Source organism: Lathyrus oleraceus, chromosome 5 (assembly GCF_024323335.1).
Source record: "Lathyrus oleraceus cultivar Zhongwan6 chromosome 5, CAAS_Psat_ZW6_1.0, whole genome shotgun sequence".
Classification (NCBI taxonomy): domain Eukaryota; kingdom Viridiplantae; phylum Streptophyta; class Magnoliopsida; order Fabales; family Fabaceae; genus Lathyrus; species Lathyrus oleraceus.
This window is the reverse complement of record NC_066583.1, coordinates 403,127,010-403,147,397: the sequence shown is the minus strand read 5'-3', so window position 1 is coordinate 403,147,397 and position 20,388 is coordinate 403,127,010.

Here is a 20,388-nt window from a genome sequence, read left to right as displayed (position 1 = left end):
CCTAAACACACGTTTACTCCTTCTACTACAGGCGAGTAAGTCTCCAAAGGTCGAGCATCCGGTAGATTGCGTAGTAACGTCGTTCGTCCAAAACCCAATCCATAACCCCGTCGCTAGCCGAACTACGGCTTGCTATGATTCTCATTCCAGATGAGATACGTAGGCATAAAACACGATGTCTTAGCGAGCACACACCCCCAACCCATAGGTCAGCAGAGCTACGAAGACTCTGATTCTCATATTCAGATGAGATACGTATGCAGTGGATGCGACATCCGCGCGAGTCATTTTCATTTAACCCCTTTTTGGGTAAACAACACAAGATAAACTCACACCCTTTAGACAAGAACTACAAAAGTGGATCCCGTAGAGTACTACGGATGCGTAGGGGTGCTAATACCTTCCCTTCGCATAACCGACTCCCGAACCTAAGATTTTGTTGCGAGACCTTGTCTTTTCCTTTCCTCTTTTCAGGTTTACTTCGAGCATTTCCTTTCCCTCCTTTGGGATAAATAACGCACGGTGGCGACTCTTCTGTCATTTTCTTTCGTCGGTTGTTTTTTCGCACACTATATTTTTCAGGTTGCGACACCGCCCGTCAAGCAGAAGTTGAGAAGAACTCATCCTGATATGGCAGTGAAAATTAAAGAAGAAGTGCAAAAGCATATTGATATCGGTTTCCTTGTTACTGCTGAATATCCGCAGTGGGTGGCCAACATTGTGCTTGTTCCTAAGAAAGACGCAAAAATTCCATATGTGTGTTGATTATAGATATTTGAATAAAGCCAGTCTAAAAGATGATTTCCCTCTGCCACACATTGATATGTTGGTAGACAATACAACTAAGTTCAAAGTCTTTTTGTTTATGGACGGAGTTTCCGAATATAATCAGATCAAGATGGCACCCGAAGATATGGAGAAGACCATATTCGTTACGCCTTAGGGAACATTCTATTATAGAGTGATTCCTTTCGGTTTAATGAATGCTGGTGCAACTTACCAAAGAGCAATGACTACTCTTTTTCATGATATGATGCATAAAGAGATCGGAGCCCAAAACTGAGAAGCAAGTCAGAGGTTTTCTCAGCCGCTTGAACTGTGAAGCAATACAAGAGATGTCGGCGCCCAAAACTGAGAAGCAAGTCAGAGGTTTTCTCAGCCGCTTGAATTATATCTCAAGATTCATTTCGCGTATGAATGCCACATGTGCGCCTATATTCAAGGTTCTTAAGAAATATAAATCTTGTTATTGGACGGAAGATTGCCAGAAGGATTTTGGCAGTATTAAAAAGTATCTGCTTGAGCCTCCGATTCTGTCTCCACCTGTTGTAGGAAGACCGTTGGTCGTGTATTTGACTGTTCTTGATGATAATATAGGTTGTGTTCTTGGTCAGCAAGATGAAACTGGAAAGAAAGAATATGCAATTTACTACCTCAGTAAGAAGTTCACCGATTGCGAGACTCAGTATTCTATCCTAGAAAAAACTTGTTGCGCATTGGCTTGGGCTGCTAAGCGTCTGCGTCAGTATATATTGAATCATATCACTTGGTTGATATCCAAAATGGATCAAATCAAATATATCTTTGAGAAGCTTGCTTTAACTGGAAGGATTTCCCGTTGGCAGATGTTGTTATCAGAGTATGATATTGAATATCGATCTCAGAAAGCAATCAAAGGTAGTGTCTTGGCTGACCATTTAGCTCACCAACCAATTGAAGATTATCAGTCAATGCAGTTTGATTTTGCTAATGAAGAAATTATGTACTTGAAAATGAAAGATTGTGATGGACCATTGCTTGAAGAAAGGCCAGAACCTGGTTCCCGTTGGGGTATGGTATTTAATGGAGTTGTTAATCAGTATGGTAATGGCATTGGAGCAGTGATTATTACTCCTCAAGACACTCATTTTCCGTTTACATCTAGATTGACTTTCAAGTGAACAAATAATATGGCTGAGTATGAAGCTTGCATTATAGGTGTCGCAATGCGAAAAAACAACCGGCGGGAAAAATACAGAGCCGTCATCGACGCTATTCATCCTCTGACGGAAAGGGAGGGCAGGACTAACCTAAGAAAGGGAAAGGAACGGTCTTACGACCAGAGATTGCAAGGTACGAGAGTCGGTTACGCAAACGGGAAGGTATTAACACCCCTCACGTCCGCCATACTCGACGGGATCCACGCTCAAAAGAATAGAATAAGGTTTCTAATTAACTGCTCAAAGAAATTGCACAAACTGGAATAAGAAAACAGGTGAAAGAAGATCGAGGAAATGGACTCGGCAGGATGTCGCGTCCTGGGCCTACGTAGTTTGTCAGAAACAAACATCAGAGTCGACGTAGTTCGGGGAAATGGGGAACATGCTCTCTAGGACATCGCATCCTATGCCTACGTATCTTCTCTATCCAGAGTAAGAATCAGAGCACTCGTAGCTCGGCTAACGCACGCTGAAACAAACACCGAAACGGGACGCTGAGACGTCAAAGAAACACTCAACAGGAAACAGACTGCCAATACATGGACTTACGCCCGACTCCTACAACAACAAACAAGGAAACAGAATGCCCATACATTGACTCATATCCGACTCCAAACAAAAACCAACAAGGAAACAGAATGCCAATACATGGACTTATATCCGACTCCTAACAATAACCAAACAAAAGGAAACAAAAAGGTTACCCGGAGAGATCTCGCTCGATCTCCTGCCTACGTATCTCATCTGGTATGAGAATCAGGGCGATGTAGTTCCCCTTAACAGGGGTACAACTCTCTCCTAACCAGAGACCAGGGAGACAACAAACTAATAGGGAGACTAAGACTCGAGCCTAAAAGTTGTCATGCAATCAAATAATCCCTAAGTTGAGGTCTCTAATCAGAACCTAACTCACACAGGAAGCAAGTCAGCTCAAACAGCAAATAAACATCACCACAAGTGAACAAGCATCACTCACTATATCCAAACAAGAGGCTCCGACAAATGGTTAGGCTTTAGTCAAGAGGGGTCATATCAACCTCGACAAACAAGCCAAAACTGTAGGGGTATGCTGAAGCTCTTAACCACTAACATTGAGAGTCAGGGTGAAGCTGATGAAATATGGTAATGAGGATGAGACCTCATGCTCTTAACCCTGGCCTGGGTGAGCTTGAATCAAAGAAAGCGTGGGGATCCAGAAAGAGGGACCCTATTCCACTTGACTGACTCTATACACAGATCTTAGGTACTTGTTCAAGAGCATCAGCACGTAGTGCGAGCATAATGAACGACTCACTGAATAATAGGGGATTGACTACTAATCCCTTATATCTATCAATTGCCTCATTTGGAGGACTTATGAAGTAGCACATGCCTCATTTAGAGGTCTTTGGCACAAATGTAAACAATCACAATAAGAGCCTCTTAAGGAGGACTTCAGCCAAATGCCTGCCAAAAAGGTGACAGGACTTCCAGACTACATGGAGTAAGAGAGTGGCTACCTAAGTGGTGTATCAACCATACTCCAAAGCATAAGCAAAAGCTAGCTAGCAACTAATGTACCTGTACAAAAGTCAAACAGTTAATATTGCATTCAGAAAACCAACAGTCAACAGTGGAATTATTCAACAGTTTTACACAATGCAAATCATAAGTGCAAGCAATCAAATGAGTTCATCATATCCATTGACCTACAACACAACAATAGTTAGTAATCAAAGGTATTTAGCATCTCACAAAGGGTGAGCAACTCAACCATTAATGCAAAATGTCCAAACCTGAAACACAAAGCACAATTAGATTATGTACAAAACACTAGTGCAAAGATTAAGGTCAAAACCAAATCAATCAATCAAGAAAAGGTCCTCAAAAGGACCATCATCGATTCATAAGGCAAATGCTTCAAACAATCCATGTTATGCAAAGGCAAACAATGTGATCAAAGTTGGACATCCAAATTAGAAAATCCAAATCAAAACAGAAACACAAGCAATGACATTGAAAATTTTTATGTGCGCTTATCATGTTATGAATGATCATCATGCCAAAAGTTAAATCCAGAAGAGCTCAAATGATAGGTGAATGAAAATGCACAAATGCAACATTACAAATGTGACACAAATTGTCACACTACATGTTCATGTGTCCAAAACAGTGATGGCATATGATAAAAATTCCAAACCAAAGCCAAAAAATCATATCACTTGTGAAGATCAAGCATGCAAAATTTCAGATCAATTGGATTAACCATGAGCATTTCACAAAGCATTTATCATGACATATCAATTTGACACCATGTTCAATCAAAAATCACAAAGTAAAAATCCAGAAGCAAACAATTCATGAAATAAATCCTATAAAAAACTAGACATTAAAACAAGATCAGGAAAATAAATTGGGATCAATTTGAAGCATTCTACTACTTTTTATGATTTTTTAAAGATGAGCAAATAATATGAAATAATATGGCAATTAGGAGGAAAAACAAAATTTGAATAAAATTTAGAAGATGCACAAACCAGATATCGAACACACGCAAGCAAGGGAAATAAGAATTCAAAAAATTTAATTCAGAAACATGCAGCACCAGGGAATCGAACACACGCATGCATGGACAATGGCGCTCATGAAACGCTGCATTTCATTAAAACGCGTGGCAGCCACATCAACAAGTCAAAGCACACTCAAGCGCGGTCAAACAAATGCAAGCCAATCAAATAGCCAAGCCAGCGTACACATCAGACGCCATGCACGCAAACCCTAGGAACACGCAGAGACGCCGGAACAGTGGTTCCGGTCGTCTTCCCTGGTGGAATTCCGGTGGAGGCTCATGAAAATTTTCCAGAATCTTACAAATTATATAAGGTTCGAAAGGTCTTGCAACATAGATCACGAATATCACATTAAAACAACCTAAAACCTCATGGATTCTACGGATCGAGCAAGAACATTTTGGATCTCAAAACTTTAATTCATCACCACATGCTCATTTCTCAATCATTTTTAAAATTAAACATATCAGCATGCTCAGCATCAAGAGATCTACATAATCATGTCAAGAAAATAGCAAAAGGAATGGATCAATTTTCACCTACATGGAAATGGCAGTTGATATATTCGTGTCCTCAGGCTTCCAAACTCTCCAGATCTCTTCCTATGCTTGTATCTTGAAGCTTTATGCACAAAGAATCACTTGAATCTGCTCGAATCCAACTCAATTTCAGAAATCCATCTTCATCTTCATGCACTCGATCTGCTTGAAAACTAGCTCAATTGTCCAATCCAATGGTTGAATCTTGCTCAGAATTCCACAAGTATCATGAATATGCAAAGATATTGATGAATCATGTGAAGAAAAATGAATTTCGAAGAGAGAGAAAAATTGGAGGGAAATGTGAATTTTGATCTGAATTTTTGTTCTTAGCAAAAACAGTTAGGTTTTGGCTTTTATATGATGTGTTAATCACAATGCTAATCCACTTAGGCCTTGGTTAATCAAGATTAGTGAAATATGGAGAAAAATGCAAATTTGCAAATGTGAGCTTGCATGGTCATGTAGTACGTGAACAGTACCATGTTATGCTTCAAATTTACTTAAAACCAACTAATAAACATGATGGAAGAGGTATTTTGTTTGTATCATCAACCAAATTTGAATTGTGAGATTTCCCTCCAAAATGCACATGTGAGAAATGATGATCATATGAACTTCTTCCATGCATGGCAAATGTTGATTTGGAATGTATTGGTCATGATGAGTATTTTGCAAAAAGAATGGACCAAATTGGAGTTTTGTATCAAAAGTTATGTCACTTTGAACTTCCATGCACACCTTGTGATCATTTGGCCATAACTTCTCAACCGTTCATCATATGGACATGATTTAGGGCTTTTTGAAAAGGGGAGACAAAGATCTACAACTTTCATGTTCACCAAAAATCCATTTGAAGCTTCTTTGATATTGGAAAATCAAGTTGAATATGGACAAAAAACATGCCATTTTGGAAACTTTGAATTACAGGTCATTTTCCATTTTTAGTAACTTTTGTCAGGACCTTTGAATCTTCAAGATAGATGTTTGAAATGATGAATAGACCTCTTTTGAACATTAATGAAGTGTCTCAACTCATTTCCCTAACTCATAGCCCTCAGTTGACTGCACAGTTGACTTTTATGGTCCTCAAATGACCTGGAAATGTACTGATGAATTTGGGCCTCTACCACTTGGTAAAATTGCTTCAAAATGAAACCCTAGCTCATATAAGCTCTTTAGAATAATCATGTGGTCTCCTTTGCACAAAGGATTCTCTTGATGCCAATTCTGATTGCCATGATGGAATGCAATATGGAATGTGAAATGACCTATTCAATCAACTGAGAACCTGAGAACCTGAACGGATGAAAGCAACGGCTATCAGACTTTCAAGGTAAACAGGGATTGAATACCAAACGAACCAGAGAATTTGCACTCTGTAGGTGACGAATCAAGGAAAGCGGGGCCATTTACCGATGGCGGCTTCAAAACAAGCTTGATATTTACCGATATCAAAGAAAGAGAGGCCATTTACCGATGGTGGCTTCAAAACAGAATTGATATTTACCGATATCAAGGAAAGCGAGGCCATTTACCGATGGCGGCTTCAAAACGGAATTGATATTTACCGATATCAAGGAAAGCGAGGCCATTTACCGATGGCGGCTTCCAAACAGAACTGATATTTACCGATATCAAGGAAAGCGAGGCCATTTACCGATGGCGGTTTCAAAACGGAATTGATATTTACCGATATCAAGGAAAGCGAGGCCATTTACCGATGGCGGCTTTACTGGGGAGGAAAAAAGATGTTTACAACTGGAACAAGACCAGACGTTTACCGATGACTCTACTGAGGAATTGATATTTACCGATATCAAAGAAAGCGCTTCACGACCAGACATTTACCGATGACTGGGACGGAACTCGATGTTTACCGACATCGAACAAGGATGTTTATAAGTGAAACAAGACCAGACATTTACCGATGACTGGGAAGGAACTCGATGTTTACCGACATCGAACAAAGATGTTTACCGACATCGAACAAAGCATACGCTTATGAAACGAAACCATTTACCGATGGTCGATATTTACGGATAGTGAATCTGCTGGGGAATCTTAAACGACAAAACCATTTACCTATGGTTAACAAGCGACCGATGTTTACCGACATCGAATAATGATGTTTACCGACATCAAAAAGAAAGGACACGCACGGGTGTCAACTAAACAATTTTTTTGTAGATACCATGAGAGGCACGCCATTTACTGATGGCCAACGATTGGAATTTGACCTTTACCGACATCGGAAGATGATGTTTACCGACACCAAAAAACAGACATTACGGGGATCAACACGACACTTACCGGTATCGCAAGGATGATATCTACATATGTCAAAACAAGGCAGACACTTGGCGGGGACTAAACTGGGGAGAGAAACAAGCTTTCCTTTCACGGACTGGTGAGGAAATAAATCTCACTGGGGATTATCGATTCTGAATGCTGTCAAGAGCAACCGCTGCAAATGTGCCACACAGATGTTGAAAAATGATCCACCTCTGCTGGGGATATGATCCAATCTGGTTTAACACATGTATGCATATGTTTGAGTTTTCTATGGCGTAATGTTCCACACTGAATGGAAATGCTACGCGATTTGAGAATGCGAATGCAAATGATGATTACTATATGCAAGATGCAAAGGGAGGAAAACTCCTGCTGGGGAAGCACATGATCACTTTGCTGAGCACACAATTCTGATTCGATCTTCCAACTCCGTTGGGACTCACAACAATTCTGCTGAGGATACTTACTGATCTGACATTCTCGGAACGGCAGAGAAACCAACTCAACTAGGGAGTCACTTATTGGGAAAACATCAACCCCTCGACCATGCTGGGGAAACAAATTTTGAACTCGACTTAGACAACCCAACTTCTTACACTACTGGACAGTGTTGAAACAACAGGGTCTTCCTTCGAACAAACTTTAGCTCATCTGCTTTAGCCATCAATCAAAGATAGTAACCTGCAAAACGGCAAGACATACATGCCCCAGGGGATCGTATGGACAAGATATACTCAAGTGTACTCAAAATTCAAAATGATTTACAAATGTTTTATCTTTCCGCACGTCATTGTCTAGCCTTCATGTTTTTAGATGCAATGTTTATAAAAAATTCGGACGTTTTTTGCAAACAAAACAGTGAAATAAAAAACAAGAGAGCAATTTGACTGAATAACGACTTTTATTGATCGAAAATGGCCTATAAAGGCAAATACATCAGGAAGCAATTACTAGGAAGAGGTAATTGCGCCAAAAGAGAAAATAAACTATCCTATTGGCAATGTGAACACGGCATTCCACTATTTTCCAATTCTGTTATGACTCATAGATCTTTAATTTCCCCCAAATTCTTTGCCTTCTGAGAAGAGTGATTGGACCGATCATATCCTTCAAGATGGTAGATACTGAAACGCGATGAAGTACAGATAACTCAGACTGTAGTTTTCGCTTTAATCCCTCTTTTGCCTGGACCGCCTTTGCAGGTTTTCAATCCACCGGGATACCCATTTTTGCCTAAGTCGCCTTTGCAGGTTTTCGACTTATCGGGTGTACATATTATTTTTATTCCTTATCCCGAACTTTTGCCCGAACCTTTTTATTTTCTTTTTCTCTTGGTTCGCCGGGATGCCCTTTTTTTCCTGGACTTTCTCTTCTTTTTTTTTTGTCCAGCGGGTCAGTTTATGCGAAGTATTTTTTGACTACATCTGAATTCACAGGGGACGGAAAATCTTCACCATCCATAGTTGTAAGCATCAAGGCTCCACCAGAAAAGACCTTTTTAACAACATATGGACCTTCATAATTCGGAGTCCACTTGCCCCTGTTATCTGTATCGGGAGGAAGGATCCTCTTCAAATCTAAGTCACCTATCTGATAGCTTCGAGGATGCACTTTCTGATCAAAGGCCTTCTTCATCCTTCTCTGATATAGTTGTCCATGGCACACAGCTGCTAATTGCTTTTCCTCAATTAAATTTAACTCATCAAACCTGGCTTGAACCCACTCAGCCTCGTCAAGTTTTACATCCATCATCACCCTCAAAGAAGGGATTTCAACTTCTATTGGCAAGACTGCCTCCATGCCATACACAAGTGAAAACGGAGTTGCCCCGGTTGACGTACACACTGAGGTACGATACCCATGCAAAGCGAAAGGCAACATCTCATGCCAATCCTTGTACGTCACAACCATCTTTTGCACAATCTTCTTAATGTTCTTGTTTGCCGCCTCTACCGCACCATTCATCTTTGGTCTGTAAGGGGAAGAATTGTGGTGTTCTATCTTAAAGTCTTTGCAGAGTTCTTTCATCATCTTGTTATTGAGATTCGAACCATTATCAGTGATGATTTTCTCAAGAACCCCATAACGACAAATAATTTCTTTCTTAATGAATCGAGCAACCACTTGTCTGGTAACATTGGCGTAGGAAGCTGCTTCCACGCACTTGGTAAAGTAATCAATCGCGACTAGGATGAAGCGATGTCCATTAGAAGCGGTAGGTTCAATCTTTCCAATCATATCGATGCCCCACATCGCGAATGGCCAAGGAGAATTCATAATATTCAGAGGGTTTGGTGGTACATGCACTTTATCTGCATAGATCTGACATTTGTGGCACTTCCGAGCATATTTGAAACAATCAGATTCCATGGTTATCCAGTAATAATCGGCTCTTAACAACTTCTTGGCCATTGCATGACCACCATCATGGGTACCGAAAGATCCCTCGTGTACGTCCTGCATTAACATGTCTGCTTCGTGTCTATCCACGCATCTGAGCAGAACCATGTCAAAGTTCCTCTTGTACAACACATCATCCTGGTTCAAATAAAAGCTTCCAGCTAGCCTTCTCAATATCTTCTTGTCATTCTTTGACGCTCCTTCAGGATACTCTTGGCTTTTGAGGAAATTCTTAATATCATAAAACCACGGCTTCTCATCAATAACAAACTCGGCTGCAAACACATACGCAGGCCTCTCGAGTCGATTCACAGCAACGTGTGGCACATGATTCTGCCAATGGACTTTAATCATGGAAGACAATGTGGCTAAGGCGTCAGCCATTTGATTTTCATCTCGGGGTACATGATACAACTTTACTGTCTTGAAGAAAGTTAGGATCCTTCTGGTGTAGTCTCTATAAGGAATCAAATGCGGCTGATGAGTATTCCAGTCTCCATTGACTTGGTTAATCACTAGAGCAGAATCTCCATAGATGTCCAGAGTTTTGATCCTTAGTTCGATGGCTTCCTCAATCCCCATGATACAGGCCTCGTACTCAGCTTCGTTGTTGGTTACTTCAAAAGTCAATCTGGCGGAAAAAGGTATGTGTGCCCCTTTAGGATTGATGAGTACTTCCCCAACACCATTTCCATTCACATTTACCGCCCCATCAAACATCAGTGTCCACTTGTCATCGGGATCCGGTCCTTCCTCGACAAGACGCTCTTCACAATCTTTCATCTTTAAGTACATGATATCTTCATCGGGGAATTCAAACATCATTGGCTGATAGTCATCAATTGGTTGCTCGGCAAGGTAATCAGACAGAATACTACCCTTGATGGCCTTTTGCGACGTGTACTGGATATCATATTCCGTCAAAATCATCTGCCAACGAGCCACTCGTCCGGTAAGAGCCGGCTTTTCAAAGATATACTTTACTGGGTCCATCTTAGAAATCAACAAGGTAGTATGGTTCAACATATACTGTCTTAGTCGGCGAGCAGCCCATGCCAAAGCGCAACAAGTTTTCTCGAGCTGCGAATATCTTATTTCACAGTCGGTAAACTTTTTGCTAAGGTAGTATATTGCATGCTCTTTTCGACCAGACTCGTCATGCTGTCTCAATACACACCCCATCGAATTCTCTGTTACTGAAAGGTACATTATCAAAGGCCTCCCAGGAACTGGAGGTATAAGAATTGGAGGTTTCTGCAAATATTCTTTTATCTTATCAAAATCTTTTTGACAATCATTGTTCCACCTGATTGCTTGATCTTTTCTTAGCAATTTAAATATCGGTTCGCATGTAGCTGTTAGGTGAGATACGAACCGTGCAATGTAGTTCAGCCTCCCTAAAAACCCACGAACCTGCTTTTCCGTTCTTGGTTCAGGCATTTCTTGAATAGCTTTTACTTTCGTAGGATCAACCTCAATCCCTTTCTCACTGACAATGAAACCTAACAGCTTTCCAGATCTCACTCCAAACGTACACTTGTTTGGATTCAGCCTCAGTTTGAACTTTCTCAATCTTTCAAACAACTTTTGCAATTTTACCGGGTGCTCCTCTTCTGTCTGAGACTTCGCAATCATATCATCCACGTACACTTCAATTTCTTTGTGCATCATGTCATGAAAGAGAGTCGTCATAGCCCTTTGGTAGGTAGCACCGGCGTTCTTCAACCCAAATGGCATTACCTTATAACAGAACATTCCCCAAGGTGTAATGAATGTTATCTTCTCCATGTCTTTTCGTGCCATCTTGATCTGATTATAGCCAGAAAATCCATCCATGAAAGAGAAAACCGAGGATTGAGCAGTGTTATCGACCAATACATCAATGTGAGGTAATGGGAAGTCATCTTTCGGACTGGCTCTGTTTAAATCTCGGTAATCGACGCACATCCTGACTTTACCATCCTTCTTCGGCACGGGTACGATGTTGGCCACCCAAGGGGGATAATTGGTAACTGCTAGAAAACCAACATCCAACTGTTTCTGAACTTCCTCTTTGATCTTGACAGCCATATCAAGACTAGTTCTGCGAAGTTTCTGCTTTACCGAAGGACAATCTTCTCTGAGAGGTAGCCTGTGCACCACAATATTTGTATCCAAACCAGGCATATCTTGATACGACCATGCGAATACCTCCATATATTCTCGCAGCATTTCAATCAGCCCTCTCTTGACCTTTTCCTCTAAAGCAGCCCCTATCTTGATCTCTTTCTTGGCGTCCTCAGTACCAAGGTTAATAATTTCCAACTCTTCCTGATGAGGTTGAATGACCCTTTCCTCCTATTTTGATAGTCTGGCCAATTCTTTGGGGAGTTCGCAATCTTCTTCACTCTCCTCTTCGGCTTGGTAAATGAGATTATCGAAGTCATACTGAGCCATAACAAAACTGTTTTTAATGGAGTCCGCAAGATCGATTCTGCACGAACGATGTTTAATGCTTTATTTTAGAAAAGAGTTCAAGGAAGTCACAAAAACAAAAAACATTGCCATTTTTATTGTTTTGAAAATGAAAGTAAAAACAGAAAGACAGTGAGCACAAATTTGATTGCAAAACATCCTTTATTGATGATAATCATTGAAAATTCAAAACATGATGTGGCCCTACAATGAACTACTACGCCCCAGGCAGAGCGTAGGGTTTTTGTGCAAAATGTAAAACAAAAGAAAATTACTCTGTCTGAAGAGTAACTTGGACTATTTCTTCAGCAGTCCAGTTGTTGATCTTCTCCCCTGGAGCACACGGGCGCACCCAATTATCCATATCACAATCACTGTCGTCGTCTTCATTGCCTTTTGCAAAGACATCCCCGTGATTCATCAATCCAGCACTAGTGAAGGTACACGGCCCTTTCTGATTCTGGACACCCTGCTCTGATGATTGAAAAGGCTGATAACCAATGCCAAACATGTCTTCCTTTACGTGCACATCAATCACCTTGCCCTAGCCTTCCGCGTTACCTGAATGAATGACCTCCAGGGCTTGTTTATAGGACGCAATCGAGGTACCTGGTTTCTTCTGTTCAACAAAAGCCACCTTCTCAATATCGACAGTCTCAAAAGCTTGACATAGAGTTTCATGAATTTCGCCATCCATCTCCACATATTTGAAAGAGGATAAATGGCTCACAAGGATGTCCTCTTCGCCACACACGGTCACAACCTGACCATTCCACACATATTTTAGCTTTTGATGGAGAGTTGAAGAAACTGCTCCGGCCCCATGTATCCAGGGACGCCCCAACAGACAACTATATGCTGGTTGAATATCCATCACATAGAAGACAATATTAAACACTTTCGGGCCGATCTTTACAGGCAACGTGACTTCACCAAAAACGGATCTCTTGGATCCATCAAAAGCACGGACAACAAGATCACTCGGTGTGAGAACAACCCCTTCGACATCAAGCTTACTCAGAACCTTCTTGGGCAACACATTCAAAGAAGAACCGGTATCAACCAAAACATGTGACAACACCGCGCCCTTGCATTCCATCGTGATATGCAGATTACTATTGTGATTGCGACCCTCCGGTGTCAAGTCTAGATCCGTGAATCCCAAACCATGTCTCGTGCTAACATTTGCAATAACACCTTCGAGCTGGTTAACAGAAATCTCTTGAGGCACATAAGCCATATTCAACATTTTCAACAGGGCGTTACGATGTGCCTCGGAACACATTAATAGAGAGAGAATAGAGATTTTTGACGGTGTCTGGTTCAACTGATCCACGATCTTGTAATCACTTTTCTTGATAATTTTCATAAATTCCTCCACGTCCTTCTCGAAAGAACCCTCGGGCACTTCCTTTCACACTGGTTCTTCCTCAACCACAACTTGTTTTCCTTTTGTTCTAGCAAGAGCCTCAACATTGCTATCCTTCGGAATTTGTGGTGCAAACAAACGACCACTTCTCGTAAACCCTCTGGGTCCTCCCACATTACCCAGAGCCGAACCAACTGTTACGGGAGTCTTATCTGACAAACCAATCGTCACTGGAGCAAGATTTACTGATCTGGTCTGATTCTCTGGTCTTCTATTACTGCGAAAAGCATTGTCATATTGCCACGGAAATGCCCTACTATTCTCAAAAAGTCTTCCACTAGAAGCAGCAATGGTGGTAGGAGCACCGACAGTCACCAGAGCAGATATGGTCACGGGCGCAGCTACGGTCACAGGAGTACCACTAGTCACAGGCGCATTAATAGTTCTTGGATCACGTCCAGGACCTTCTGACGGTGTAAAGTAAATGGTAACAGTTGATACTTCTCCACGGTCTTTCACTACTCGACCAAACTGTAAACAACCTTCATCCATCAATTCCTGGATACCTCTTTTCAATTCCCCACAGCCGTTTCATGATTGCCACAATCTGAACAATTCTCATCACATCCCGGGAATACTCCCCCTCTAAGCAGACGTTCCTTCACCACGAACAACGAAGTCTGAACGTCATTAACATCGACTACCAAGTCCAAAACTTCCTCACCTTCCACATTGTTTACTCTGGGCCCACCATGCTGAGGCATAGGATTATTCACCATATTCAGAACAGGAGCAAAGTTAATCGCCTTGGCATCAATCAAATCCTGAACTTTATGGTGAAAAGCCCGACAATTCTCGATGTGATGCCCTGGTGCACCAGAATGAAAATCACAACGGACATTAGCATCATACCCAGCGGGAATCCTCGTTAATAGAGCCATAGTGCGAAGTTCAATAAACTTTAACCTGAGCAGTTCAGGGAGTAATTCAGCATAAGTCATTGGCAACAGATCAAAATGACGTTCTGGCATTCTTTGTCTTGGTTGAAATTCGCGTTGCTGTTGTTGTTGTGGTTGTCCTCTTTGATGTTGTTGAGGTTGGGTTGCTGGAATAGTCACGGCAGCAACTTGACGGTATTGTTGTCCTCTGTTTCCATTTCTCCGATTATGTAAAACATTTGTCTCACCCTCTCTCCTTCTGGGTGCCCTCGAAAATGGTTTTTTAGCACTTGAAGAACTTGAAGAACCAGGGTCTTGGATTTTTCCCGCTTTGATAAGACTTTCTGTTCTTTCTCCGCAGATCACGACATCCGAAAAACTACCAAACGGGCAACTTCCCATACGATCCATGAACACACCTTGCAGGGTTCCAATGAACATATCAGTCAATTCTCTCTCCAACATCGGAGGTTGCACTCTCGCAACTAGTTCACGCCACCTCAGGGCGTATTCCTTGAAGCTCTCACCAGTCTTTTGAAACAAACTCTGCAACTGGGTTCTGCTCGGAGCCATGTCTATATTGTGCTTGTACTGCCTCAGAAAAGCTTCACCTAACTCTCTCCAGCTTCTGACAGATTCTCTTTTCAAGTCCATGTACCAATCCAAAGAGGCTCCAGACAAGCTGTCTTGGAAAAAGTACATCCACATTTTTTCATCATCAATATATGCGGATATCTTCCGGTAGTAAGCTTGCACATGAGTTCGGGGACAAGAAGTGACATTGTATTTGTCGAAAGATGGCGCTTTGAACTTGTACGGGATCCTCAACCCATCAACTAAACCCATGTTAGTAACATCAAAGCCCAAAGAATTCTGGCACTCCATGGCGCGAATCTTTTCAGCAAGGGCGTCAACCTTTCTATCTCTCTCTTCCACCTTTCCCAATTCATCATCATCACTGAGGATAGTGAACATATCTTCTTGCCTGTCAACCAAATGAGAAGGGTGGCGAGCTGGAGCACGTGCCGCTCGAGCATTAGCAGCCTCTGCAATGATGGGTTTTCCATTGATTCTAATACCATGCAATTCGTCACTAGTAGCATAGTTGTTGACAGGGATGGTAGCAGCAGCAGTGTCATTGACCGAGGCTCCTTCTGGCGAATTCCGTCTGGCAGGGGGAATCACAGTTTCTTGTCTCTGGGCCAAGGCTCGGAGTTCCTCTTGCCCTTGCACTACCCCTTGCATCATATTCATGAATTGGGCCATGTTGGCCCTCATCTCTGCTAGTTCTGCTTGAACCTGATCCATGATCTTCTATTGATTCAGCCTTGTTGCGTAACGGTGCGGACGATGTTCAGCAATCCTGCCTAAGTCAGGAACCAGAATGAGAAATCTTCTTCAAGAATATCTGTAATGATGCAAGAATGATATGTGTATGATGCGTATGATGCGTATGCTATGTTTTATCATGAATGAACCTGAAAAAGGATATGCATATGCGGGTTAACTTTTTCCTTTTTTACGCATTATTTTTTTTGAAAATAAACATGCTATGATGCAAAATGATGAAACCACGGCTGGTTGGTTGTGTATCACAAGGCATAGGATCATAACTTCAGCATGAATTCGGAACCGGGAACCATAGAACATGGTCATCAACTTAGAATCCATACTTCAGAACCAACGGTCAGCAACAAAAGTCACCAACAGGACACGGTCACCAACAGAACAAGTCATCGTCTGAACAAGTACCCTTAAATTCAACCCGGGGATCCGAAATAAACAGAACTCGCTGATAAATACCACGGACAGACCTCCGGCGTCCCAGAAATAAATATCCATAAATCCGACTGAACCAAAGTCACCATCACAGAATCACCGTCAGAACCTGTATCTGTAAAAATCAAACCCTTCCCTCACAAGTGAATTCTAATAAGGTCATCCTAAGGCGGATAATGGTCTCGACAATCGGACAAGATACTCACGGGTTTGCCCTTTCGGGTGTGCCGTGCAGCTCTCATAAGACCATCTAAACCAAAGATCCGGGAAAGAGCGGTCACCGAAGTCAACAGCTCAAAAGAGGTAACCCAACCAAAGTGGAATACTCCACCCGGAAGGACTCTCTCAAAAGAACCTCGTCCGGCTGTGGTATGTCACGTCTCCCCATCATGTTAATACCACATGTGAGGAAACATGAGACCACGTTAATTCTAGGTGTATACTCGGGCCTGGGTTTTAGCCCTACTCAGAACACCCACCCCAAATCATAGGAACCACACCTGTCCAGAATCCAACACAATGATAATATGATGCATGTAAACATATATGCAAATATATACCATCATAGTTTAATAATCATAAATGCAATAAATAAAGCAGTAAAAGCAACCCAAACTTCTCTAAGGAGCGCTAGGATTGACTCGCTTAGGGAAGATGGACCAGCAAGAGGTCAACTTATTGTCCCCAGCAGAGTCGCCAGCTGTCGCAACGCGAAAAAACAACCCGCGGGAAAATACAAAGCCGCCACCGATGCTATTCATCCTCTGACGGAAAGGGAGCGCAGGACTAACCTAAGAAAGGGAAAGGAACGGTCTTACGACCAGAGAGTGCAAGGTACGGGAGTCGGTTACGCAAGGGGAAGGTATTAGCACCCCTCACGTCCGCCGTACTCGACGGGATCCACGCTCAAAAGAATAGGAAAAGAATAGAATAAGGTTGCTAATAAACTGCTCAAAGAAATTGCATAAACTGGAATAAGAAAACAGGTGAAAGAAGATGGAGGAAATGGACTCGGCAGGATGTCGCATCCTGGGCCTACGTAGTTTGTCAGAAACAAACATTAGAGTCGACGTAGTTCGGGGAAATGGGGAACATACTCGCTAGGACATCGCATCCTATTCCTACGTATCTTCTCTATCCAGAGTAAGAATCAGAGCCCTCGTAGCTCGGCTAACGCACGCCGAAACAAGACGTCAAAAGAAACACTCAACAGGAAACAAATTGCCAATACATGGACTTACGCCCGACTCCTACAACAACAAACAAGGAAAGAGAATGCCCATACATGGACTCATATCCGACTCCAAACAAAAACCAACAAGTAAACAAAATGCCAATACATGGACTTATATCTGAGTCCTAACAATAACCAAACAAAAGGAAACAAAAAGGTTGCCCGGAGAGATCTCGCTCGATCTCCTGCCTACGTATCTCATCTGGTATGAGAATCAGGGCGACGTAGTTCCCCTTGACAGGGGTATAACTCTCTCCTAACCAGAGACCAGGGAGACAACAAACTAATAGGGAGACTAAGACTCGAGCCTAAAAGTTGTCATGCAATCTAATAATCCCTAAGTTGAGGTCTCTAATCAGAACCTAACTCACACAGGAAGCAAGTCAGCTCAAACAGCAAATAAACATCACCACAAGTGAACAAGCATCACTCACTATATCCAAACAAGAGGCTCAGACAAATGTTTAGGCTTTAGTCAAGAGGGGTCATATCAACCTCGACAAACAAGCCAAAACTGTAGGGGTATGCTGAAGCTCTTAACCACTAACATTGAGAGTTAGGGTGAAGCTGATGAAATGTGGTAATGAGGATGAGACCTCATGCTCTTAACCCTGGCCTGGGTGAGCTTGAATCAAAGAAAGCATGGGGATCCAGAAAGAGGGACCCTATTCCACTTGACTGACTCTATACACAGATCTTAGGTACTTGTTCAAGAGCATCAGCACGTAGTGCGAGCATAGTGAACGACTCACTGAATAACAGGGGATTGACTACTAATCCCTTCTATCTGTCAATTGCCTTATTTGGAGGACTTATCAAGTAGCACATGCCTCATTTAGAGGTCTTTGGCACAAATGTAAACAATCACAATAAGAGCCTCTTAAGGAGGACTTCAGCCAAATGCCTGCCAAAAAGGTGACAGGACTTCCACACTCCAAAGCTTAAGCAAAAGCTAGCTAGCAACTAATGTACCTGTACAAAAGTCAAACAGTTAATATTGCATTCAGAAAACCAACAGTCAATAGTGGAATTATTCAACAGTTTTACACAATGCAAATCACAAGTGCAAGCAATCAAATGAGTTCATCATATCCATTGACCTACAACACAACAATAGTTAGTAATCAAAGATATTTGGCATCTCACAAAGGGTGAGCAACTCAACCATTAATGCAAAATGTCCAAACCTGAAACACAAAGCACAATTAGATTATGTACAAAACACTAGTGCAAAGATTAAGGTCAAAACCAAATCAAAAGATCAAAACAGAACTCAATCTTTCCCATGATGCACATTCAATCAATCAAGAAAAGGTCCTCAAAAGGACCAGCATCAATTCATAAGGCAAATGCTTCAAACAATCCATGTTATGCAAAGGCAAACAATGTGATCAAAGTTGGACATCCAAATTAGAAAATCCAAATCAAAACAGAAACACAAGCAATGACATTGAAATTTTTTATGTGAGCTTATCATGTTATGAATGATCATCATGCGGAAAATTAAAGCCATAAGAGTTCAAATAATAGGTGAATGAAAATGAACAAATGCAACATTACAAATGTGACACAAATTGTCACACTACATGTTCATGTGTCCAAAACAGTGTTGGCTTGTGATAAAAATTCCAAGCCAAAGCGAAAAAATAATATCACGTGTGAAGATCAAGCATGCAAAATTTCAGATCAATTGGATTAACCATGAGCATTTCACAAAGCATTTATCATGACATATCAATTTGGCACCATGTTCAATCAAAAATCACAAAGTAAAAATCCAGAAGCAAACAATTCATGAAATAAATCCTATAAAAGACTAGACAATAAAACAAGATCAGGAAAAAAAATTGGGATCAATTTGAAGCATTCTACTATTTTTTATAATTTTTTAACGATGAGCAAATAATATGAAATAATATGGCAATTAGGAGGAAAAACAAAATTTGAATAAAATTCAGAAGATGCACAAACCAGGTATCGAACACACGCAAGCAAGGGAAATTAGAATTCAAAAAATTAAATTCAGAAACATGCAGCACCAGGGAATCGAACACACGCATGCATGGACAATGGCGCTCATGAAACGCTGCGTTTCATTAAAACGCATGGCAGCCACATCAACAAGTCAAAGCACACTCAGGCGCGGTCAAACAAATGCAAGCCAATCAAATAGCCAAGCCAGCGTACACATCAGACGCCACGCACGCAAACCCTAGGAACACGCAGAGACGTCGGAACAGTGGTTCCGGTCGTCTTCCCCGGTGGAATTCCGGTGGAGGCTCATGAAAATTTTCCAGAATCTTACAAATTATATATGGTTCGATAGGTCTTGCAACATAGATCACGAATATCACATTAAAACAACCTAAAACCTCATGGATTCTACGGATTGAGCAAGAACATTTTGGACCTCAAAACTTTAATTCATCACCACATGCTCATTTCTCAATCATTTTCAAAATTAAACATATCAGTATGCTCAACATCAAGAGATCTACATAATCATGTCAAGAAAATAGCAAAAGGAATGGATCGATTTTCACCTACTTGGAAATGGCAGTTGATGAATTCGTGTCCTCAGGCTTCCAAACTCTCCAGATCTCTTCCTATGCTTGTATCTTGAAACTTTATGCACAAAGAATCACTTGAATCTGCTCGAATCTAGCTCAATTTCAGAAATCCATCTTCATCTTCATGCACTCGATCTGCTTGAAAACTAGCTCAATTGTCCAATCCAATGGTTGAATCTTGCTCAGAATTCCACAAGGATCATGAATATGCAAAGAGATTAATGAATCATGTGAAGAAAAATGAATTTCGAAGAGAGAGAAAAATTGGAGGGAAATGTGAAT